Source organism: Physeter macrocephalus, chromosome 4, assembly GCF_002837175.3.
Source record: "Physeter macrocephalus isolate SW-GA chromosome 4, ASM283717v5, whole genome shotgun sequence".
Classification (NCBI taxonomy): Eukaryota; Metazoa; Chordata; class Mammalia; order Artiodactyla; family Physeteridae; genus Physeter; species Physeter macrocephalus.
In genome coordinates this window covers 76,885,098-76,912,442 of record NC_041217.1, presented here as the reverse complement: position 1 = coordinate 76,912,442, position 27,345 = coordinate 76,885,098, and the positions used below count along the sequence as shown (strand labels likewise).

General features: G+C 36.0%; 1 pseudogene; it reads left to right on the top strand.

Moving 5' to 3' along the window:
- The first annotated feature begins 3,725 nt into the window (after nucleotides 1-3,725).
- LOC129392017 (olfactory receptor 1052-like) overlaps nucleotides 3,726-27,345 on the top strand; it is a 27,415-nt pseudogene continuing 3,795 nt past the window's right edge.

The window sequence follows — 27,345 nt, the reverse complement described above, 5'->3', positions numbered from 1 at the left end:
CTAAGATCAGGAACAAGACAAGGTTGCCCACTCTCACCACTCTTATTCAACATAGTTTTGGAAGTTTTAGCCACAGCAATCAGAGAAGAAAATAAATAAAAGGAATCCAAATTGGAAAAGAAGAAATAAAGCTGCTCTCACCCATTTATTACATAATTATCTTAAATATTTCTTCTATATACATTAAGAACTACCTCAAAACCCCAGGACAACTGCAGCCATATAGCCTGCCATGGCAGGAATCAACATACCAATCAGCAGGCCTGCACCTGCCCTGGGACTTGCTGGCCCTGACCCCACCCACCAAGGGGCAACACAAGCTTTGGGACACCCCAAACCCTACAGCCAACTGTGTCAGGCACTGGCCCAACCTAACAGCGATCTGCATGACCTGTGGGAACTGTAGACCCTGCGTCAAGGCCCCAGGATCCAGCTCTGCCCACCTGTGGGCTAGAACTAGCCCCAGGACCTGGTTTCACACACTGGTCAGCAGGCACCAGCCCTGGGATCTCCTGGAACCTGACTCCACTGACCAGTGAGCCAGCACTAGCCTGGAGGCCCCCTGGAGTTCCACAGTCATCTGCCTCATGATCCAGCCCCAATCAGTGGCTGGCAGCCCCACACAGGCAGGACTTGGAAACCAACTGGTCCAGGGCCAGCTATGCTTTCCAGACCACTCATAGTAGTCAGCCTGCCACAAAAGAAGGACCCACACAACCCACATAATGGACATCCCTAGAGCATATAGCCCAAATGACCAGAGGAGAGTGCACTGCTGGGGTGCATAGGATGTCTCCTACAAAAGGTCATTTCTCCACAATTGGGAAATGTAACCTACATACCAGATAAATAGAAACAACAACAGCAAGTTAGGCAAAATGAGATGACAGAGGAACATATTCCAAATGAAGGAACTAGATAAAATCCCAGAAGGATAACTAAGTGATGTGGAGATAGGGAATCTACCTGATAAAGAGTTGAAGGTAATGATCATAAAGATGATCAAAGAACTTCAGAGAAGAATGGATGCCCACAGTGAGAAGTTAGAATTTTGTAACAAAGAATTAGAAAATATAAATAACAACCAAAGAGAGATGAAGAATACAATACTGAAATAAAAAATACACTAGAAGGAATAAACAGGAGACTAAATGATACAGAGGAATGAATCAATGAGCTGGAAAACAGAGAAGTGGAAATCACTGAAGATGAATAGAAAAAAGAAAAAAGAATCAAAATAAATGAGGGCAGTTTAAGAGACCTCTAGGACAACATAAAGTATACTGCCTTTTGCATTATAGGAATCCCAGAAGGAGAAGAAAAAGAGAAAGGGACAGGGAACATATATGAAGACATAATAGCTGAAAATGTCCCTAACCTGGGAAATTAATCAGACATCCAAGTCTATAACCAAGATTATAATGATACAAGCTTACCTCAGGAAACAAGGCAATCTCAATTAAACAACCTAACCTTATACCTAAAGGAACTAGAAAAGAAAGAAAAACCCCCAAAAGTTAATAGAAGAAATCATAAAGATCAGAGCAGAAATAAATACAATAGAGACTAAAAATACAATAGAAAAGATCAATGAAACTAAGAGCTGATTCTTTGAAAAGATAAACAAAATTGATAAACCTAGAGCCAGACTCATCAAGAAATAAGAGAGAGGGCCCAAATCAATAAAATCGGAAATGCAAAAGGAGAAGTTACAACTGATAACACAGAAATACAAAGGATCATAAGAGATTACTACAAAGACATATATGCCAATAAAATAGAAAACCTAGAGAAATGGACAAATTCCTAGAAATACACAATCTCCTAAGACTGAATCAGAAAGAGATAGAAAATATGAAAAGACCAATCACCAGTAATGAAATTTAACCAGTAATAACAAACAAAAACAAACAACAAAAACTTACAACAAACAAAAGTCCAGGACCAGATGGCATCACGGGTGAATTCTAACAAACATTTAGAGAAAAGTTAATGACTATCCTTCTCAAAATAATCCAAAAAATGGCAGAGGAAGGAATGAACTCATTCTATGAGGCCAATGTCACCCTGATACTGAAACCAGGCAAAGATATCACACAAAAAAGAAAATTATAGGCCAATATTAGTGATGAACATAGATGCAAAAATCCTTAACAAAATATTAGCAAACTAAATCCAACAATACATTAAAAGGATCATATACCTGGATCAAGTGGGATTTGTCACAGGGATGCAAGGATGGTTCAATATCTGAAAATCAATCAATGTGATACACCACCTTAAAAAACTGAAGAAGAAAAACCACTTGATCATCTCAATCGATACAGAAAAAAATTTTGATAAAATTCAACATCCATTTACAATTTTAAAAAACTCTTAACAAAGTGTATGTAGAGGGAACACAACTCAACATAATAAAGACCTTATATGAGAAGCCCATAGCTAACATCATACTCAATGGTGAAAATCTGAAAGCATTTCCTTTAAAATCACTTACTTATTATCTCACAGTTTTGTGGGTCAGAAGGCCAGGCACAGCATGGCTCAGCTGGGTGCTCTGCCTCCCTGAAGTACAGGCACAGCATGAGCCTAGCTCAAACTGAAATCACGGTGTGTCATCTGGACTGGGTTCTTATCTAGAGACTCTGGGGAAGATTCCACCTTCACGTTTATTCAAGTTGTTAGAAAAATTTAGTTTCTTATGATTTTAGGACCAACCATTAAACTGTTACCTTAACACATGGCCCCCTTCATCCTCAAGCCAACAATGACACATAGAATTCTATTTGTGATTTGAATCTCTGAATTCATCTTCTACTCTGCTTTTAGGGGCTCATGTGGTTAGATAAGGCACACTTGAATAATACAGGATAATCTCTGTATTTTAAAGTCAGGTGATTAATAACCTTAACTACATCTGCAAATTCCCTTCTGCCACAGAATGTAACAAATTCACATGAATAACACCAGGGGGCAAAGGTCATGGAGGCTATTTCATACCCAGTAAATTAGAATTTGATATTGTGACTTCTTCCCAGGGTAGAAAGAGGTTGGGAGGAAAAATATTTTGGTTCTAGTTTAATTCATCAACTGCTATTTTTTTTTTTTTTTTTTTTTTTTTTTTTTTTTTTTTTGGTATGCTTTTTTTTTTGCAGTACGTGGGCCTCTCACTGGTGTGGCCTCTCCCGTTGCGGAGGACGGGCTCCGGACGCGCAGGCCCAGCGGGCCAGGGCTCACGGGCCCAGCCGCTCCGCGGCATGTGGGATCCTCCCAGGCCGGGGCGCGAACCCGGTTTCCCTGCATCGGCAGGCAGACGCGCAACCACTGCACCACCAGGGAAGTCCATCAACTGCTATTTTTCAATGTCAGTGCTTAAGACTGAAATTCCTTCCTTCCTTAATTCTAACAAAAGTTTTATAGAGTACATATGGATTAATGAGAGAGATAAATCCCTCACCTAATAGAAATTATAGACTGATAAGGGAGTCAAACGAACTAACAGGTAATAGTGAAAGCATGACAGGTAAACACAGGGGCAAAGTAGCTTGGGAATGAGGTGATATGCATATATCCTAGTCTCAAAGTGTCAAACTACACTATCTAGAAGAGATGTAATTTAATCCATGAAATAAAGGATGAGTGTTAGTTCTCCCAGTGTTTGTCCCTGTATCTTGTTGTCTTTTCGTTTCCTAATTTTCATTTCAATTGAGAAAGAACTCAAAGAAATGGAAAATCAAAGTGTGATTGCTGTATTCATCTTCCTAGGACACTCCAATCATCCTGAATTATAAAGGTCATTCTTCCTGGTCTTCTTGATCATTTATTTGATAACTCTTCCAGGAAATACTTTCACATTAACAATGGTCAGAGTCAATCCTGCCCTCCATACTCCAATGTATTATTTTCTCAGCACTTTGAGTTTCTTAGAAGTCTGCTACTCATCTACCAGCATTTTGGTCATGCTGGTGAACTTATTCTAGGAGAAGAAAACCAACTTGTATGAGCACTGTCTTTCCCAGATCTTATTCCTTGTGACCTGTGCTGGTGCTGGTGCTGACGCTGTCTTGTTGGCTGCTGTGACATAACCACTATGTAACCATTTGCCACCTTCTTCAATATCTGCTCCTCATGAGTCTGAAGGTCTGTGTATATTTGTTGAGTGGAACTTGACTGTGTGGGCTAGAGAATTCTGTGAAACACACAGTACTGACACTCTCTGTGGGCCCAACCAGGTCAGCCACTTTCTCTGTGACATCCAATTGCTCCTGAAGCTCTCCTGTTCAGACACCTCTCTCAATGAGTCTGTGTTCCATATGGCCAGCACCACCACTGGCCTGAGCTCCTGCCTATTTACTGCAGTGTCCTACATGCTCATCATCTCTGACATCCTTAGCATTCTCTCTGCTCAGGGCAGGAGTAAGGCCTTCTCTACCTGTGCATCCCACCTCCCTGTGGTGGTGGTCTTCTTTGGAACAGCCAACTTTAACTATGACAGACCCAATATAGGCTACATCCTGGACATCCTGGTCTCTGTGCCATCCTGTGTTGTGACCCCTATGTTTAACCCTGTCATCTACAGCCTGAGAAAAAAGGAGATCAAGGGGGCTCTGAGGAAGTGGATGGAAAAGGTGAATTCTCTAGTAATATCAGTGAATAGATCAATATATTTCATTCTGGAGAATTTCTTTTTGTCTTTTCTTTTTCTCTTTTTCCAGTTGATCACATTTATTTGTATGATAATTTTTTAATGTATTAAAATATCATTTTAAATAATTCTTTTTAACCATTTTTAAATTGTGTATATTTAAGGTGTACAACATGTTGATTTGATATGCATATACATATCATATCATATGAAATGGTTATTACAGTCAAGCAAATTAACATACCATCTCCTCGAAAAGGGAATCTCCCTACACTGTTGGGAATGAAAATTGGTGCAGCCACTATGGAAAACAGTATGGAGATTCCTCAAAAAAACTAAAAATAGAGTTGCCATCTCAGCAATCCCACTCTTGGGCATATATCCGGACAAAACTATCATTTTTAAAAGATACATGCACCCCTATGTTCACAGCAGCATTATTCAAAATAGCCAAGACATGAAAACAACCTAAATGTCCATCAACAGATGAATGAATAAAGCAGATGTGGTACATATATACAATGGAATACTATTCAGCCATGAAAAAGAATGAAATAATGCCATTTGCAGCAACATGGATGAATCTAGAGATTATTATACTAAGTGAAGTAAGTCAGAAAGACAAAGATGGATACCATATGATATCACTTATATGTGGAATCTAAAATATGACACAAATGAACTTATCTATGAAACAAACAGATTCACAGACATACAGAACAGACTTGTGGTTGCCTAGGGCAAGGGAGGGCGGGGAGGGATGGATTGGAAGTCTGGGATTAGCAGACGCAAATTATATATAGAATGGATAAACAACAAGGTCTTACTGTACAGCAGAGGGAACTATATTCAATATCCTGTGATTAACCATAATGGAAAAGAATATGAAAAAGAATGTACACATATGTATAACTGAACCACTTTGCTGTACAGCAAAAATTAACACATCACTGTAAATCAACTATACTTCAATAAAATAAATTTTAAAAACATATAATCTCCTCACAGTTACCAAACTTTTGTGATAAGAGCACCTGAAATCTACTATCTTAGCATACTTCCAGTATTCAATACAGTATTATTATCTATAATCATGATGAAGTACATTAGATCTCCAAACTTATTCATCCAAACTATATAACTAAAACTTTGCACTCTTTGACAAACATCTCCCTGTTTTCCCCACCACACTTTCCCCAGCTCCTGGTAACCATCATTCTACTCTCTGCATCTATGAGTTTAACTTTTTTAGATTCCACATATATGTGAGATCATGCAGTATTTGTCTTTCTGTGCCTGGCTTATTTCATAGCATAATGTCCTCCAGGTTCATCTATGTTGTCACAAATGACACAATTTTCTTCCTTTTTTAAGTCTGACTATATCCATTGTACATATATATCAAATTTTCTTTATCTATTCATCTGCTCATGAACACTTAAGTTGATTCCATATTTGGCTATTGTGAATGTTTCAATGAACATGGGATATCTCTTCTAGACTCTTTTCATTTCCTTGGGATATAGACCCAGCAGTGGGATTACTGGGTCTTATAGTAGTTCTATTTTTAAATTTTTGAGGAACCTCCATACTGTTTTCCATGATGGCTATATCAATTTACATTTCTACCAACAGTGCACAAGTGTTCCCTTTTCTCCACATTCCTGCCAATAATTGTTATCTTTTGTCTTCCTGATAATAGCCATTCTAACAGACATGAGGTGGTATCTCACTTTTAGTTTGATGTGCATTTCTCTGATGAATAGTAATATTTAACATTTTTTCATATACCTGTTGGCCATTTGTATGTCTTCTTTTGAAAAATGTCTATTCAGGTCCTTTGTCTATTTTATAATCAGGGTTTTTTTCTCAGTATTGTGTTCTATGAGTTCCTTATATATTTTGGATATGAGCTTCTTAATCATATGTATGGTTTGAAAATATTTTCTCTTATTCCATAAATTTCTCTCCACTCTCCAGATTGTTTCCTTTGCTGTGCAGAAGTGTATTTAGCTTAATGCAATCCCATCTGTCTATTTTGCTTTTGTTGCTTGTACTTCTGGGGTCATATCTAAAAATCATTGCCCAGACCAATGTCAAGAAGCTTTTGCCCTATGTTTTCCTCTAGTAGTTTTAGTTTCAGATTTGACATTTAAGTTTTTTATCATTTTTAGTTGATTTTTATATATGGAGTGAGATAAGTCTCCAGTTTCATTCTTCTGCATGAGGATAATGTTTTCCCAATACCATTTATTGAAGATACTGTCCTTTCCCCATTTGTGTTTTGGTACCTTTGCCAAAGATCAAGTGATGATAAATGCATGGATTTATTTCTGGGCTCTCTATTCTATTCCATTGGTCCATTTGTTTTATTTCATTTATGATCATGCTATTTTGGTTACTATAAATTTGTAGTCTATTTTGAGATCTGGTAGTGTGATGCCCCCAGCTTTGTCCTTTTTGCTCAAGATTGCTTTGGCTATTTGGTGCCTTTTGTGATTCCATACAAATTCTATGATTATTTGTTCTATTTCTGTGAAAAATGCCAATGGAATTTTGGTAGGGATTGCAATGAATCTGTAGATGACTTTGCATAATATGGACATATTACAATATTAGTTTTCCTAATTCATGAACATAAATATCTGTCCATTTTTTTGTGTCTTCAATTTCTTTCATCAGTGTTTTATAGGTTTTAGTGTACAGATCTTTCACCTCTGGTAAAATTTATTCTAGGTTTTTTAAAAATTATTCTAGGTATTTTTTGACGCTATTGTAAAACAGAATTGTTTTAATTTCTTTTTTCATATAGTTTGCTATTAGCTCATAGAAATGAAACTAATTTTTGTAAGCTGATTTTATATACTATATCTGTATTAAATTGTTTATTAGTTCTAATAGTTTTTTTGGTGGAGTCTTTAGGGTTTTGTGTATATAATATTATGTCATCTGCAAACAGAGACAATTTTACTTCCCCCTTTCCAATTTGGATGTCTTTTATTCCTTTTTCTTGCCTAATTGATCTGTCTAGGACTTACAGTATTAGAGTGAATAGAAGTGATGAGAGTTCGCATCATTGCCTTGTTACTGATCTTAGAAGAAAAGGGTTCAGCTTTTCACTGTTGAGTATGATGTTAGCTGTGGGCTTGTCAATATATGGCCTTTATTATGTTGAGGTACATTCCTTCTATACCTAATTTGTTAAGACTTTTTATCATGAAAGTGTGCTGAACTTTGTTAAATGCTTTTCCTGCACCCATTGAGATGAACATATAATTTCTATTCTTCATTCTATAATGTGGTATATCACATTTAATGATTTGCATATATTGAACCAGCATTGCACCCCAGGGATGAATCTCACTTGCTCATGGTGTATGATCCTTTTTAGTGTGCTGTTGGTTTGCTAGTTGTTGTTTTTTTTAGGGATTTTGTATCTATGTTCAGAGGGATATTGTCTTGTAATTTTCTTGTAGTGTACTTGTTTAGCTCTGGTATCAGTGTAATGCTGGGAATTTGGAAGTACTCCCTCCTCCTCAATTTTTTGGAAGAGTTGAGAAGAATTGATATTAATTCTTCTTTAATTGTTTGGCAGAATTCACCAGTGAAGCCATCCTGACCTTTTCCTTGCTGGGAGATTTTTGATTACTGATTCAATCTCCTTACTTGTTATTGGTCTCCTCAGATTTTCTATTTCTGATTTGGTCTTAACAGATTGTATCCTCTATGAATTTATCCATTTTTTTCTAGGTTGTCCAATTTGTTGGTGTATAAATGTCTATAATAGTATCTTACAATTCTTTGTATTTCTGTGGTAACTGTTACAATGTTTCCTCTTTCATTTATAATTTTATTTATCTTCTCTCCTTTTTTTCTTGTTAGTCTAACAAAAGGTTTGTCAATTTTGTCTATCTTTTCAAAACCCCAACTCCTAGTTTCATTGATCTTTTCTATTTTTATCTAGTCTTTATTTCATTTATTTCTGCTCTGATCTTTGTTTTCTTCCTTCTGTTAACATTAGGTTTAGTTTGTTGTTTTTCAAGTTTCTCCTGGTACAAAGTTACATTATTTTTTGAGATCTTTATTTTTTTCCTAATGTAGGCATTTATCACCATAAATTTCCCTCTTAGAACTGCTTTTGCAGCATCCCATAAGTTTTGGTATGCTGTATTTTCATTTTTTTTGATCTCAAGGCATTTTTATTTCTCTTTTGATTATCTTCTATGACCCACTGTTCACTCGAGAGTGTGTTAATTTCCACCTATTTATGAATTTTCAAAGTTTTCTCCTGTTACTGATTTCTAAACATTATGGTTGGAAAAGATATTTGATATGATTTCAATCTTCTTAAATTTGCTAAGATTTGGTTTGTGACCTATTTTATGATCTATCCTGAAGAATGGTCCGTGTGCACTTAAGAAGAATGTATATTCTACTGCTGTTGGATGGAACATTATGTATATGTCTGTTAGGTCAATTTGGTCTATAGTGTTGTTCAAGTTTGCTGTTTTCTTATTGATTTTCTGTTTGGATGATCTATCCATCGCTGAAAGTGACATATTGAAATTCCCTACTATTATTGTATTACTAATTCTCCTTTCAGTTCTGTTAAAATTTGCTTTATATATTTAAGTGCTCTGACGTTGGGGATATATATGTTTATAACAGTTATATCATTTTGATGAATTGACCCCTTTAGCATTATACAGTTGTCTTCTTTGCCTTTCGTGACAGTTTTTGACTTAAAGTCTATTTTGTCTGATATGAGTATAGCCATTCCTGCTCTCTTTTCATTGCCACTTGCATGGAATATCTTTTCTCAACCCTTCACACTCAGCCTATGTGTGTTCTGAAAACTAAAGTGAATCTCTTGTAGACAGTGTATTGTTCTAGCTTTTTTTTAAAAAAATCCATTTAACCACTGTGTTTTTTGATTAGAAAATTTAATCCATTTATATTTAAAGAAATTATTGATAAGTGAGGATTTGCTATTTCCATTTTGCAAATTTTTCTTTATGTTTTGTAGTTTCTTTCTCTCTTATTGTCTTTCTTTGTGATTTGATGCTTTTGTGGGTAGAGGTATGCTTTGATTCCTTTCTCCTTATCTTTTATGTGTATACTTCAAGTTTTTTATTTGTGGTTACCATGAGGCTTACATAAAACATTTTATAGTTATAACAGTCTATTTTAAGCTGATAACAACTTAAAGTGATAACACTTAACTTTGACCACATACAACTTTAACTTCTCATAATTCTGTGTTTTATGTTATTGACATCACAATTCAAATATTTTATATATTATATATCCATTAACAAATTATTGTAGCTATAGTTATAATGAATACTTTGTCTTTTTTTTGTTTTGTTTTTTTGTTTTCGGTATGCGGGCCTCTCACTGTTGTGGCCTCTCCTGTTGCAGAGTGCAGGCTCCGGAAGCGCAGGCTCAGTGGCCATGGCTCACGGGCCCAGCCGCTCCGTGGCATGTGGGATCTTCCCGGACCGGGGCACGAACCCGTGTCCCCTGCATCGGTGGCAGGCGGATTCTCAACCACTGCACCACCAGGGAAGCCCTGTCTTTTTACTTCTATGAGAGTTAAAAGTAATTTTTGTACCACTATTACAGTATGAGAGCATTTTGAATTTGACTATGAGCTTTATACTTTCATATGTTTTCATGTTGTTAGTTAGCATCCTCTCATTTCAACTTAAAGAACTCCCTTCAGCATTTCTTGTAAGGCTGGTCTAGTAGTGATGAACTTAATTATGGAGAATTTCTTGTGTGTAGAAAAAAATGGACGTTCTGGCTGACATTGCTCTCTCAATACAGCATCTCTTTACAACTGTTGTGTTCCATTCTACCAGGGTAAAGAAGTACAACTGTGCTGAGCATTCGACACATTGTAATCTCATGTTCATTCTGTTCTTTCCAGTGAACTGATTTTCACAACTCCAAAACAAGTACCATATCCATAAGAAGTCACTCATAATTTCCCCCCAAAACCGCCAACCCTAGGCAAGTATTAATCTACTTTCTATCTCTATGGATTTGCCTATTCTGGGATTTAATAAAAATGGAAATATACAATATGTGGGCTTTTGTGTCTAGTTTATTTCCATTAGCATCATGTTTTCAAGCTTCATCTATGTTGTAACATGTATCAGTACTTCATGTATTTTTATGCCAAATAATATTCCACTGTGTGGATATATCATATTTTATTTATCCAATTATCAGTCGATAGACATTTGGATTGTATCCACTTTTTGGCCATTATGAATAATGCTGCTATTAACATTGTGTACAAGTTTTTGCAGATTTATATTTTTATTTCTCTTGAGTCTGTATCTATGAGTGGAACTGCTGGGTTATATAGTAACTCTATGCATAAACTTTTGAAGAACTGCCAGGCGGTTTTCCAAAACAGCTGCATAATTTTACATTACTACTAACAGTGTTTGAGGATTCCAATTTCTCCACACCCTCACCAACATTTGTTATTAGTTTTTTTGGTGATAGCCATCCTAGTGGGTAGAGTGGTATCTCATTGATTTTTTTTTTTTTTGTATTTCACTAATGGCTAATGATTCTAAGGTCTTTCATAAGCACCATTTCTGTACTTCTCCTTAACATATGGAAAAACCCATGTTGCTAATGGAATTTTTTAAACTTTAGAGACTTAACTCTTCACCCTGTCTAATGTTTATATTCTAATTTTGGTGGGGTAAAATATTGCAAGATTTTCAAACGTATAGCCTTCTCCCCTTCTAAGACCTACAGAGCTGTTTGATGGCTCTGCAATTTTTCCTTTAGAACCCACATCATCAGTGTCATCACCAGGTCATGAGAAATGGCAGAACCAGAAATCAGGGGACATGAAGACATAAGGATGCTAGTGAGGAAGAAAGGAAGCACCACGTCTAGGTGAGCAGACCTTATTAGGAATGACTTGGTGCCGAGACAGCAGATATGCTGTTAGTACTATAGCTCCAGATACATGTCCAGTTGAACATGCAACATGAGGAGTCTAGTTCCAAGATCCAAGGCCATGGCTATGAGAACAAGTGGAGAAAATTCTCTGGTGCTTTGTAGAATCCCAGCTAATCCCATCCATGCATCTCCTTTCTTTTCCTAATGGAAAGGAGGAGAAGGCAGTCTGTCAGGCTTTAGCCACCCACATCCTAACAAAAAATCTAGCACTGAAATTCACCCACAAATGTCCCAAAAGAGATGAGAAGCTGATCTCCTCATTGCACGCTGGGAGAAAATGATTGCCACGACTTTAATGAATCACAAGAGAATCAACTGCTCTTCATTTCTACAGTTTCTATTCAGTCTTTTGCCCTTGAGTTGTGTTTGCACTCTGAGGAGTCCCGGAATAGCTGCTTAGAGAGAGATTACATGGGTACTCCCAAAAGGTCAGTCCATAGGCACTTATAAATGTCCATTCTAGAAAAATGAGTTCCTAGAGATATCAAAGAAGGATTTTCAACTCTTGAATTAGGAAATGAGCATGCTCAAGGCAGCTCCTAGAATGGAAGGTCCCTCTCATGATGCATGGCAGTCAACAGCCTGTTTTACAAAGAGTAAACTTTCCAGTCCAGGAGCTAGAGTGAGAGCACCAAGCCCTGCCACCGAAGCCAGAAATCCAAGGCTTTTGGCAAGAGTCAGTGGTAAGTAGTTTAGTTACCATCACAGTTGAGAAAAACACTGCCAAGATATACTTACTTCTTAAGAGCATATTATAAAATATTAAACATATTTTCATGGCATTTATGTAATGCATAGGTTTAATATCATTTTTGTGTGTATCAATGTCTATAATAGTAATAATAAAACCAGAGTTGAAATAACCTTAGTGATTATCTATTTGAAAGCCTGAGGGAGGCGTGAATACCTTAAATAAGATAATATGAGGAGAAAATTTTTCATGGTAAATAATATATAATGCATAGTATTACTCCTACTCTAATTTTGATAAGCAAGACAGAAAGAAAGCATTATCTCTTAGGCTACATTATAGTATGACATTAAGGGCACACTTGTTTAAATAAAATGTAATTAAATTTGCATAAAACATATTTGGAAACTCCCTTTGTTCACTAACTAGGGGGTTCTCATCTTTATGTTGCAACACACTGGTGTTTGGAGATGTGTTGCAAGCAATTTATTAACTGTAATAAAGCCTTGTAGCTTGTGAGTCATTTGCTTCTCCTACAGTTTCTTTTTAGAAATCTCATTGATTCAGGGTTATTCCTATATAATTTCATTCTCACTCATTTGCCTTTGAGATGATTTATTGATTGGGAAAGAATGAAGCAGAGTTGCTGCTCTCTGGTTGGGAACTGAGCCATAGCCACCACGTGGTCTCCAATGGATTCACTGCTCTTATGGGAAAGGAGAACAGTAAGACTACCACAGGCAAAGGGGCCATGGTGCCACATTTATAACCCCATATAATGTTATTTTTCTCTGGTCAGAAAGCTGTTTGCACCAGAACCGGTGGACAGAAATGTCCTCCTGATTCAGCTGAGATGTTTTTTCTCAATTTCTTCTTTCTCTCTGGGCCTGACTACAGTGCTGGATTTTGTATTTTCCCTTTTCCACTGACTTCAACCTGGGTTTTTTGTAAGTGGTCTCTGCACCCCAAGGCTTGGTTCCACATTCAGCTTCAGTAGGCAGCAGGATCAGATGCCACTGAGAATATGAGCCTCCATGATGGTGGGGTCAAGGACCTGAGATTCCCTCTCCTGGAGAGGTCATCAGTGAAGGCCAGCCCTTCTCCACTCTGACAATCACATTCATGAGAAGGAACTCAAATTTTAACAATGGCTCTCTGCTATCCATGGGATAGGCTGGCGGACAGGTACAGTTTCCTGTTGGATCCCTATAGAGCCACCCTTTTCTCAAACCTAAGACTAAATACGCTGGTTAGGAAATGACCATCTATATCACATCTGAGGCAGAGATGTATGTTGAGAAATCCTTGTCTGATAAACACTTCCTGCTCTCATGCTGGGGCTGCGTAGGGGTAGGGATAATGGTAGAAAAGCAAGAGTCAATCACTCAACTCTTGCTGTAAGTATAGTATAAATTCAAGAAATTGGTTTGACTGATATTACCAGTAACTTTTTTTGCTTTTATGGGGGGGGGGTTATGCTGATTTTATTGAATTGTCAGGAAATTTAAAAGGTGCAGATATTTTCCCTATTTGGTTCTATTTTTTATTTCTTATTCCATGGAAAGTCCTAGCAGTACAATGAACTTTTGATTATAGCCTTCAAAATCAGATAGATGGGATTAAATTCCAAGCTATGATAATAGTGGCTGTGCAAACTTAAGCATCAGTTCCTCCCTTGCAAACCCCAATAAAATACATAAACTTGTTGTGATAAATACTTGAGATTGTGTGTATAAAGCACCCTAGCCAGTGCCTGGTACATCAAAAGTACTCCATAAGTAGTAGTCACTATTATATTTGGGGTTATTGTTTTTGACAATCATAGGACCTTGGGCAAAACTATGCAGGGATGGAAAGGAAGCTGGGATTATTTGTACTCTGGCTTCTTTTATATGGTCAATCATATACGCATATTAACAAAGGACTTGAAAGACACACACAAAACTGTTTAACAGTGTTGCTGGGCAAATAGTGGCGCAAAGGTGAAGATATTCCATTTTCATTTGATATGTCTTTGACTCAGGGAAATTTTTAGCATGTGCTTTTTTTGAAATATAAAATCCAATAAAATTTTTAATTTAAAAATATAATAATGGGCTTCCCTGGTGGTGCAGTGGTTAGGAATCCACCTGCCAATGCAGGGGACACAGGTTCAAACCCTGGTCAGGGAAGATCCCACATGCCACGCAGCAACTAAGGCCATGCATCACAACTACTGAACCCTGCATGCCTAGAGCCCGTGCTCCACAACAAGAGAAGCCACTGCAATGAGAAGCCCGAGCACTGCAATGAAGAGTAGCCCCCGCTCGCCGCAACTAGAGAAAAGCCCAGGCACAGCAATGAAGACCCAACGCAGCCAAAAATAATAATAATAAAATAAATAAATAATAAATATATTTTAAAAATAATAAAATAAAAATATAATGAGGAGACCTCTCTGTACATGTCTTTGTAACTTCCTGTGATTCTATAAGTATTTCAAAATAAAAAGTTTTCTAAAATGTAAAAGGTAAACATTAAATAAAATGTGGGATCTATCTATTTATCTATCTATCTCTGACATAACATTAGGCTAAGGAGGTTTTCAGTCATGTGGAATGCTACCATCTCAAAGGATGTTCATAAATGCTAAATAGGGATTTTCCAGGTAAAAGGTAAGTAAAAACTAAAGAATACATTAAAATATTAAGTCTGACCCGCTCATAGGAATATGAAATTTTCAAGGTCTTAGTAATGTCATGTTTTCAGATGTATAAGGACATTGGTAGAACAATGGAGTCTGAGAGCTGAAAGGAACTGTGGAAGTAACTCAAATGATCTTCACTTAAGACTTGAATCAATCTTCTTTGCAGGAGATGTAGCAATCTAGCCTCTCCTTGAACATCTCATGTGATGGGATCTCATTACTCTCTCTAGGTGATAAAATGCTTGTTTACCTAGTCTAAATTAAGTTAGTGAAACAAGAAGTTGCAAGGCTAAAAAAGACAAAGAAAGAATAGATATCAGGCCAATTAAGCACAAGGGTAAGAAGATTTCAATTCAACATGTGTTTGACAATGTGGCCGAGTGGACTACCAAGAAATATTTGAAATAAAGCAGGCAAATAGAGTTGTGAGCCAGGACCACATCATTGGTCCATTAGCAGGGGAAGGAGTATTACTCAGGGGTCAAAACTGAGGCTCTGAATTCAGATCACCAGGATACCATTTTAAAGGTTTGAGCTTCTGTTTTCTCACTGCAAACAGAGCTAATAACAGTACTTATAATTTCAAATTGCTATGAGAATTCATGGAGTAGTTCATAAAGAGCACCTGGCACACAGGATATGTTTAAAGGTTAAATGGGAGGCATAGTGATGGTATTTACAGTATGTACAAAAGGAGAAGAAAACTGTGTTCACTTTGAGGTGGCTTTGACTGATAATCACAAATTTGGTAGGAAGGGTTACAAAGGTGAACAGGTAAGAACAAGGTCATGTTTCCATCATTACCATAGGTTGAGATGAAAGGGAACTTCATCCACCTCACCTGATGGAAATACACGTGATTTACATGCACATAAAATATGAGAAGCACTTGCCTACTTGATGACTTCTGAATATTTCATCTGGTCCTACATGCCTATAGGGAAGGGTACAAATAGAAATCTGGGGCAAAGCAAAAATACCTTATATTCCACAGCAATAAATTAACTTTGATACAGACACCTCAGATCTTCTGGACTTTCTTTTAGAAAAATTATCCTGAGTGCTCTTACTAATCATTGTGTGTGTGTGTGTGTGTGTGTGTTTTAAGTAGGTAGACAATTTACTAGGCAATGAAAATGATATTTAAATTTTAAATCATTGCTTTGTATTACTGGAATTAAATATGAATAGATGTTTTCCTTGTGTGCTGTAAAGGTTTTCACAATCACAGCAATTACCCCGGTTTATATTATGCCCATTTTGTTTCCTTGAAGAAAATAAACCCCAAAGGTTAGTCAATAAAACACTTCATGAGTGTTAGCTATTATTATCTAATGGGTGTCTCTATTCATTTCTCTGTTTGGAAAATCTTGGTTAAATTCAGGTATGTACACGTGTTATTTCTTTCCAAAGTACTTCATTGAGTTTATTTTTTGATTGGAGGAGTTGTTCTGAACTTATATTAATCTTTAAAGAAAAACATACTGTTTTACACTAAATTCAACAAAATTTCTTTCCAGCTAGACATTTTTGTGTACAGAACCAGCATTAGAAACCTCATCCTCAATTTATATACTATAAAATATATACTATATTTATATACTATAAAATCTATCTTCACTAAATAGTGGAGAGAAAGTTCATTACCATAAAGCAGAGGGTTTGAGATTGAGATTGTCTATTTGTGTGCAATAGCATGCAAATTATAAGAGGCAAGGGTTTAGGGTATCACATAAACTCTAGTGTGTAAGTGGTGCTTGTTTATGATGGATTTTGATGTTGATGATGATGATGATGATTGACCATTGTTACCCTATACAGTGTGAGCATTGGGATGATGGAAAATGAAATAAATATCACTCTTCACCCCATACTCCTAGCTCACAAAAAAATTAGACAAGCTAGTCAGTTCTGATTCTACTGCCTTTATATATTTTGCCCCATTTTTTCCTCAGGGATGGACTTCAAATCATATTGTAAAACATTTAAAATAAGCAGGGTGTACAACTTCAGAAACCATATTTTAAAAAATCACTAAACATTTTAAAATTCACTTTTATAATTTAGCTATACACAGATGATGCATCATTTTCTCTTTGTGGGACCACCTTCCATGAAAGATTTAATTTCTTTCTAAGAATAAACCTAAATATCTACCTACAAAAGAAGTTGTTTATCTACCTTTTCAATATCATGAGTTAAGAAAAAATGCACATTACTGATTTTTAATGAAATGAAATCCATCTATGCAGTTGATAGAGAAAACAAATAATAGTACACACGTATTACATAAGGATTTTTTGAAAGAACATGCAGATTGTCAGCCCAAATCTAACATTACTTTACTGTGAAGGGATGTCTACAGCTAACATGGAGAGAATGGTGAGTATCAGTAAACTTTCTTGGATACATCTTCCACCAACCTCCCTGTGAACTTTTGGGGATCACAGGAGTCCCACCTTAGCCTACTTCTCTTCTTACTTTATCTATTCTCTGGTTGATTTCATGTTCAGCTACGGATTCAAAAGCTACCTTCAAGACAATGACTCCCAATCCATTTCCAAACAGGTTTAGCCTGTCTCCTGAGGTTAAATCCTTTATTTTCAACTGTCTATTGGGCATTTCCACATGGATATCCCACAGATACCTAACACTCAACGTTACTCAGATCTAATCCACTGTCTCATCTCCCCATACCTACTACACCTCATTTATTTCTTGTTTTAATTAATTACCCCAGCCTGCCCAAACTTATTCAGATCCTCACCACCCATCAACTTCAAAGTGCTCCAAGTATGTCTCCTTCTCTGTGATTGATTGTTTCATGGATTTTCTCCAACCTCCAAAACTCTACATCTTCAGTTACAGACAGTTTCATTTTGATATGGTTTTAGTTTTCAGACTACTCTCTTGGACAACCAAAGGTGTTTTACATGAAGGCACGTGGACTATGAAGGACTCTGGGGATGGGTTTCACAATTATATGACCCCACTGGGATTACATGGGAGATTCTGTGCATGGGTACACATGCATTTTCTGGATCTACAGAGTTTTATCAGTTTCTTAAAGCTCATAATTTTCTAAAACACAGGCTATTACCTTCCAGATGTCCCCTGCTTCCAGTCTGCCCTCACTTAGTATGTGGTCTCTGGGCCATTGTTGATACCCTGCAACATTCCTGCCCATTCTCACACCAAAGTCTGGCTTCCAGGCAGCCTAGACACCTGGATTCCCTGCTGCCCATGAGGAAAGAGAGGATATTTTCTGAGACCCCTGTTGGAGGACTATTCAGTTTTTGTTTTTTTTCAACGAGCTTGCTCAGAGGACAGGTCTGACACAGCCTCCACATGCCAATCCTATTCCCCAAAGCAGCTGCTTCCCTAACACCTCCTCTGGGGTAGCTAATAAGGTTGTGCTATAACTGAAAATCACGAGCTTCTTAGAATTAATGATGGAGTTTGGTAGCAACCAGCCAGGGCTGACTTACCAGTTCTCTGCAACTAACAGGAATCTCCAGGGATTGGGGATGCAGCTGCAGGTGAAGGGGCTGCCAGCAAAGCTCAGAATCCTGCAGTCTTCCTTTCTCTGGCAGGAGCACAGCTCTCAGGGAAGTTCACTAGTGTCCCAGAGACCTCTGGATCCTTTCTCCTGTAAACATGAGGACAACAGAAGTCCCATGAGCTTGTTTGCCCTTGGCTGGACAGACCCATGTTGTCTGTTTTACTTGAGATTTCTGCCATCAATATTGCCTGGGTTGCCAACCTACTTATGGGACAGTGTTCTCACACATGGCACCTCCCCGAGTAAAACACACACACACACACACACACACACACACACACACACACACACACACTCACACACACACACACATTGTGAGCATTACTTTTCATCTGTAGTCCAAGGCCCGTGGGACTAACAACCAGGTTCACTCCAAATTAATCACTGAGGAGACTGAATTAATCATTGTGAATCCTTAATCATTATGCTTGTATATGTCTGAAGAGGCAAGATTGTAGGCAGGGAAACAATCTAAAGGCAGTTACAATGGTCCAGATAAGAGGTGATAAGTTTCTGAACTGTAACTGTAGTAGAGGGGAAGTAGAAAGATGAGAAAATGGAAGAAAATATTTAAGAGGTCTTAGTGATTGGTTGCACTTGGCTCTGACCAATACTGAAATGAAAATTGCATGAAAAATATCTCTGTTTTTATCTTTTTCTTACTTTATTTTTTAAAAGTGAATTATATTTCACATACAGTAAAATGCACAAAACTTAAGTTTGTAGGTTGATGAATTTTTACAGATATAGGCACCCATGAACCACTACTCAAATTAAGGTATAGAATATTTCCATCACCTCAGAAAATTCCTTCATACTCCTTTCCCATCAGTGTTATCCAGAGGTTACTTTGAACTTATTTTAAATGGCTACCACAGTACAAATTATTTTAAGTCTTTCTTCCTTTATTTGTTAAAAAATTTGTCTTAGAGTCATCAGTGTTTATACATATATTGGTATTCTAAATAACCGTGTAGTATTCCATTGTATGACTATACCACACTTTTGTATCCATTCTCCTGTTGATAGGCATAGTGTTTATTCCTAGTTTATATTATTATGAACAAATTGGTTTTGATTGTTATTATACAAGTCATTTTGTTTACATATGCACCTACTTTCCTCAGGTATGTGCCTAGGAATGGTGTTTCTGGGTCACAGAGTAACTGTATGCTTGACTTCATTAGAAACTTTCCAAATAGTTTTCAAGAGTGGTTGTATAGACTTCCAACTTCAGCTCAGAAGTTTAGAGAGCTGGAAAGAGTGTTGCTTCTAACATTGTAACAACAACAGTAAAGTTGGACATAATGCAAATTAATGACTTTTCTTGAACCCATTAGGGAATTGAAGTTTCAGGGCAAACAACTAAACAGAGAACTGGGGAAGCATAGACTCTTGCAGGGAGAAATAGGAACCAAGCATTTTTTTTTTACCTGGGACAGAAGCCATTGAATGCCATGTAAGCTGATAAGACTCAACTTCTCTGTGAATTTAATGAATTACTAAACAGTAAGTGTGGGCTGGCATGAGTGTGTGAAATCCCTGGGTACCATAGGCAAGAAGGTTTTCACCCTCTTGCTTTCCTCCATGAACTCCATCAGATGCTCATAGCAAAGACCAACAAGTATTGAGAAAGCTTCCCTATATGGGGCTGTCTGGGGGAGGAAGGTGGGGGGAACAGCAGCGACTGCAAAAACTTCTTCCAGGCCCATTTACCATATTTTTTCCTACAGAAATAAAGCTGTAATCTGCAGGGCAAAAGCAACAAAAAGTATCACCTTAGGACTTTGTAGAAAAACAAAGCAGCTGGGAAGGGACAGGGACACAAATTCTACCACTCAGGGAGAAGCTATGTGCTAGGACAAGCACTACAGCTGGCAGAGGGGCAGGATCATTCGTGAAGGCCACACCCCCAAGACCCAGGTTCGCAGTACCTAAGACTAAGCCTTACCAGAACATCAGAGGATATCTACCCACTCCCCCACCTCCCACCCCACCCCCCAGTTCCCCACCAGCCCACTAACAAACAATGAGTAAAATTAACAGTGGAATACAACTGTTACAGTGGCGTCAAGAAACAGATTATCTCTGGAGGTAGTAGTATGAAAGTAGACACAAAGCAGGCAGAGAGAGTAAAAATTGAGAAAAATAAAACTCTGGCAATCTTGCCTAACCCTAAGCACAAGAAATCAGTAGAGAAATTTGCAGCCTGTAGTGCACTGAAGGTAACCATAGCAACAACAAACTCCAAACTCAGTCCAACTCCTCTCTAGATTAACCCAAACTCCCATACTAAAGGTCTAGCAGAAGGGAAGACATGGTCATCTCCAAGCCTCATCCTCTCCAAATTTACCTCAGTCTTTACTGTCCTAACTGTTCAGTTTCAACAAAAAGTTATGAGGTATACAAAAAGGTAAAAAAAAACAACCCAACATTCTGAAGAGACAAAACAAACATCAGAACCAGACTCAGATATGACAGAGATGGTAAAACTATCAGACAAGGAATTTAAAATAACAATGATTAATAGATTAAGGCATTCAATGAAAAAGGTAAACAACATGCAAAATCAGAGCTAATTTCATAAGAGAGATGGAAACAATAAGAAAAGATCAAGTAGAAATGCTAGAAATAAACACAGTGACAGAGTTAAAAAATTACCTTTATGGGCTCATCAGCTGAAGAAAAGAATCCATGAACTTGAAAATATGTTTAAAAAATTACCCAAACCAAAACACAAAGAGAAATAAAAGTAAAACACCAAAATCCCCCCAAAATCCAGAGTATCTGAGAGCTATTTTACAGCACCAAACAAATATAATTGGAATCCCAGAAGTAGGATTATTTAAAAATACATCTCAATAGATGTATTTAGAAAAAAATTTCAACACAATTTAATGTCCATTCATAATAAGAGTCTTAATAAGGTAAGAATAGATGGAACTTCCTTAACTGGTAAGGGCACATTTTTTAAAACCCTATATTAACATCATATTTAATGGTAAAATGCTGCATGCTTTTCCCCCAAGCTGAGGAACAGGCAAGGATGTCCTAACCCCTCCTATTTCACATTGTTTTAATTTGCATGTTGATGTATCTTTTCTTTAGTTATTGGTCATTTAGATATAGTCTTTTGTGAAGTGTCTGTTCATGTCTCCCAGTTTTCAATTGTGCTGTTCATTTGTCTTTTGTGTTCTTATTATTGATTTATAGGCATTTAAAATATATTTTGGATATGACTCTTTTGTGAGATAAATATAAATATTTTCACAGTCTCTACACTGCTCTTTATCCTTTAATAGTGTTTTTTGAAGAGCAAAATTTCTTAATTTTGATGAAGTAGGATTATCAATTTTGTTCTTTAGGTAAGTTGGGAGTCAAGATTCTTTATTTTTCATACATATATTCAGTTGCTCCAGCTCCCTTTATTTAAAAATATTTCTTTAACATATTGAATGGCTTTGGTAACTTCATTGAAAATCAATTGCCAGTATATGTTATGTGTCCATCTTGGAGCTCTGTTTTGTCCAACTGATCTATTTGCCTTTCCTTACAATAGTGCCATACTATCTTAATTATTTAAAGTTATTTAACTCTTGAAATATGAAATAAGTTCTCCAACTTTATTTTTATTCTTCAATATTATCTTGTCTATTCTAGGTCCTTTAAATTTCCATATAAACTTTAGAATCAGTTTGTAATTTCCCCAAAAAGGACTACTGAAATTTTTATTCAGATTGTGTTGAATCTGTAGGATGATTTTTATCTCTAATTTCTCTAAGTAATATTTTGTGCTTTACAATGGAGAGAACTTGCAAATTGTTTGTTAAATTTATTTCTACACACTTGTTGATAAAGCTATTGCAAATAGTATTGTTTTAAATTATATTTCCAGAGTTTGTTGATTATAGGAATACAATTAATCTTTGCATATTGACTTTGCTTCCTGAGATTTTCTTAAATACTGCTTCATTAATTCCTCTTGATTTTCTACATACACAATCATGACATCTGTGAATAAATGCAGGTTGACATCTTTCCTTCAAACATTTATGCCTTTTACTTTTCTTGTCTTGTTGCATTAGTTAGGACTTCTAGTACAATTCTAAATAGAAACTGTGAGAGTGGACATCCCTGTTTTTTTTTTATATGCTACACAGAATGTGTCACCATTAAGTAGAATACAAACTGTAGAGTTTTTCTAAATATATTTTACCAGATTGAGGAAGTTCTCATTTATTCCCAGTTTGTTGTATGTTTATTTTTTATTATGAATGGGTATTGAATTTTATCGAGTGCTTTTTCTGCATTTATTTAGTTGTTCACAGTTTTTCTCCTTTATTCTATTAATATAAGGATGGCAATGATTAATTTTTAAATGGTAAAACAACATTACATTCCTGTAATAAACCATAATAAACTATGGTGTATTATCCTTTTCAAGTATCATTGGATTGGATTTGATAGTATTTTTTAAGCATTTTTGTGTCTATGTTCATGAGGGATATCAGGTTGTAATTTTGTTTTCTTATAAAAAACCTTATCACATTTTGGCGTCAAGATTATGCTGTTGTCATAAAACAAGTTGGGAAGTATTCCCTCTGTTTTTATTCTATGAAGAGTTTTTGTAATACTATATTATTTCTTCCTAAAATGTTTGATAGAATTCACCATGAAACAATCTGGGCCTGGAGTTTCTTTTTGGCAAGGTTTTTAATTGCAGATTAAATTTCTTTTAATAGATTCACACCATTCATATATTCTGTTTCTCCTTATGTCAACTACTTACATTTTCAGAAGTTGTGTTTTTCCAGGAATTTGTCCATTTTATCTAAGTTGTCAAATTTAACAGAATAAAGTTGTTCTTTGTATTTTATTATCTTTTTAATGTTTGTAGGATCTGTAGTAGTGTCCACCATTCATTCCTGATTTTGGTAATTTGTGTTTTCTCTTTTATTTCTTTGATCAGTCTTGCTAAGTGTATATCAGTTTTATCAAACTTTTCAAAGAACAAAATTTTGCCTTTGTTTATTTCCTGTTTGTTTGCTTATTTTATTAATTTCAGGTCTGTATAATTAAAAAATTTTTTTTATTTGTGTTTAATTTTATCTTCTGTTTCTAACCAGTAAGTTAGAAATGCTTCTACCCAATAGAGTTAAAAGCCTAGATGATTTATTTTAAACATTTATTTTCTTATATAGGCATTAAAAGCTATAAGTTTCTCTCTAAACCTTGTTTTAGCTACACCCCTCCACTTCGTTTTTTTTTAATTTTTGTTTGGGTTGGGTCTTTGTTGCACGTGGGCATTCTCTGGTTGCTGTGAGTGGGGGCTACTCTTCGTTGCAGTGCATGGACTCTAGGCACACAGGCTTCAGTAGCTGCAGCACGTGGGCTCAGTAGTTGTGGCTCATGGGCTCCAGAGCACAGGTTCAGTAAGTGTGGCACTTGGGCTTAGTTACTCTGCGACATGTGGGATCTTACCGGACCAGGGTTTGAACCCATGTCCCCTGCATTGGGAGGCAGATTCTTAACCACTGCACCACCAGGGAAGTCCCCACCCCACAAATATTTATTAGCTGTGTTTTCATTATCATTACATTTAAGATATTTTCTATTTTCCTTATGACTCCTCTGACCCATAAGTTTCATAGAAATGTTTGCTAAATTTCTAAATATTGGGGGATTTTTCAGATATCTTTTTGTTATTAATTTATAATTTAATTCCATCATGGTCAAGAAACATACTCCATATGAAACTTGCTTTGTAGCTCAGGGTATGGTCTACTTTAGTGAATATTCCGTATGCATTCAACTGGAATGTTTATTCTGAAATTATTATATATAATGTAGTGTTAATTATGTCAAGGTAATTGTGTTGTCACAAAATATATTTGTGACAAAAATCCAAAATATATTTTAATAATTAAATATTCTATATACTTACTGAATTTTTTGTTAACTAATTTCATACTTTTCAGTGAGAAAGGAGTATTAAAGCTTCCAACTATGATTGTGAACTTGTCCAACTCTTCTTTTGTCAATATTTTCTTTATGTATTTTTCAGTTATTTTCATAGATGCTTTTACACATTTGTGATTATTATGTCTTTTTGATGAACTGATCCTTTTATTATTACAAAATATTCCTCTTTACTTTTGGTAATCTCTCTATCTTAAAGCCTACACATCAACTTTTTTTTTCACATCAACTTTTTTTATGTTTGGTTTTATTTTTTTTAATTTTTTTTTTTTTTTTTTTTTTGTGGTACATAGGCCTCTCACCGTTGTGGCCTCTCCCTGTTGTGGAGCACAGGTTCCAGATGCGCAGGCTCAGCAGCCATGGCTCACGGGCCCAGCCACTCCGTGGCATGTGGGATCCTCCCAGACCGGGGCACGAACCCGTGTCCCCTGCATCAGCAGGCAGACTCTCAATCACTGCGCCACCAGGGAGGCCCTATGTTTGGTTTTACATAGTATATTTGTCCCTATCCTTTTATTTTGAACATATTCAAAATCTAATATGTAAAATGAGTTTCTTAAAAAGGGGATATACTTGGTTCATTTTAAAATCCAGTCTGAAGCTCTGTCTTTTTATTGGAGTATTTATTCAACTTACATTTTCTGGTATTACTGATGTGATAGATTTAAGTCTAGTATTTTATCATTTGCTTTCCATTTGTCCCATCTGATCTTTTGTGCCTTCTTTTGGATTGAGTTTTAATTTTTATTATTATTACATTTTATCTCTTCTATTGGTTTTTGGATATACTTCTTTGTATTATTTTTTAGTGCTCATTCTATTGTACTATACATTGTTTACTTAACGTGATCTATCTTTAATTTATGTTTTACTACTTAAGGTACAATGCAAGAATACTACAAAACATTTTTCCATTTTTTCACCCTCCCACCCTTTGTGTTGTTATTGTTATGTATTTAATTTCTATGTTATAAGCTCTCCAATGCATGTTATTATTTTTTGAACAGTTATAGTCTTTTTAAATTCTTTAAAAAATATATTTGCCCATTTATTTGTCCTTTGGACTGAGTAAATTTTTTATGATTCCATCTTAAATATGGTCTCTTTTCTTTCAATTTTCATTTTAGACATGGAAATATTAAGCAAAGAGAGAAGAAGTAACTTACCCAGGTTCTCATAACTAAAGAATTACAATGATGAGTTTTGACCCCAAGAAATCTAACTCCAGAGTTCACAACTTAACCAATGTGGTATACTGGCCATGAAAGGAGAGTTTACCATAAGCAACTGAAACTTAAACTTCAGGGCCCTAATTTGCAGAGACATTTTCTAAAACCTTGGGTGGTGCCCTAGAAAGCTATTCACATAATCATGCTACTAGAAGATTTACAAAAGTAAGATATTTTCAAAAATGTTAAAAAGCTCCCCCACACCAAAAAAAAAAAAAAAAAAAGTTTCAGGACTTCAGAAACCTGGATCTTCTTCCTGAAGCCATGTGAAATAATATGAACTTCATTTGATAGAGAATGGAGGCCACTGAAAGACTTTTAAGATAGGGAGTGATTGGATAATATATTTTAGGGTTTAAAAAGATCACTGCTTTCAATAGGATAGCATCCTAGGATAAGGTTCCCAGTTTAATATTGATTGGATAGTTTATGAAGGCTGCCCTTCAGGTTGCAGAGCAAAGTTTCTGATTAAATAATTCAATAAATACTTGTGTTCCTTTAGTACTTTAGAAACATGAATCATGAATTTAGGGGCACACATAAAAGCCAATCAAGTAATATATATATTACAATCAAGTTATATATATATATACATACATATATATATATATATATATACATACATATATATATATATATACATACATATATATATCTGTTGGGGTCCTAACAGGATAATATTTTGCTTTAATTGATAACTTATATGGGAGAAATAAAAATAAGCTAGGTTTTATCTTATTCTTAATGAGAATTATTTATTATGTAAAAAGTTGATATGGAAGATGTTAAAATTTCCAATGTGTAGTTTTCTACTCTAGAGAATAAAATGGGCTGATGAGCATGATAGGCTGATATCCACAGGTCAGGAGAAAGATATAAGGAAGAATAATTAAACACAATTAGGCAAAATGAAAAAGAATTAGACTAGATTTTTCTCAAAGGAAATATATTAAAATCCAGAATTGTCTAAAAATATAGATTCATTTATTCATTCAACACATAATTACTGAGCACATACTGTATGCCAGGCACTGTCTTAGGTATGAGGGATAGAGAGGGAGCAAAACTGAACTCCTGGCCTCACTGAACTTATACTACAAACAGATTCAAATAGATAAATAATATCATGCCAGGTGTAGCATAATGCTACAAAAGAAGTAAAGCAGGAGAAGAGGATAAAATGATGGAGCTGCTATTTTAGATAGAATTTTCAGAGGAAGTATCCTTAAGGAAGTAATAGTTCAGGAAAAACTTCAATGAAAATAGGAAACGGACCATGAAAATATCTGGGGGAAAGTTTCTAGCTGAAGAAATATCAAGTACAAGCCCTTACAATGGGCATGTGTATGGTGAACTTAAATGGAAAGCAGCCCTATGTAGCTCAAGCGGAGTGAGCAATGGGGAATAATGGTGGGAAGTAATATTAGAAATGTAGTCAGAGGTCAGATCCCATGGGCTTTGTACGCCAAGGTGAGATCTTTAGATTTTATTCTAAGTGAGATGGGAAACTATCAGAAGGTTGTGTGTGTGTGTGTGTGTGTGTGTGTGTGTGTGTGTGTGTGT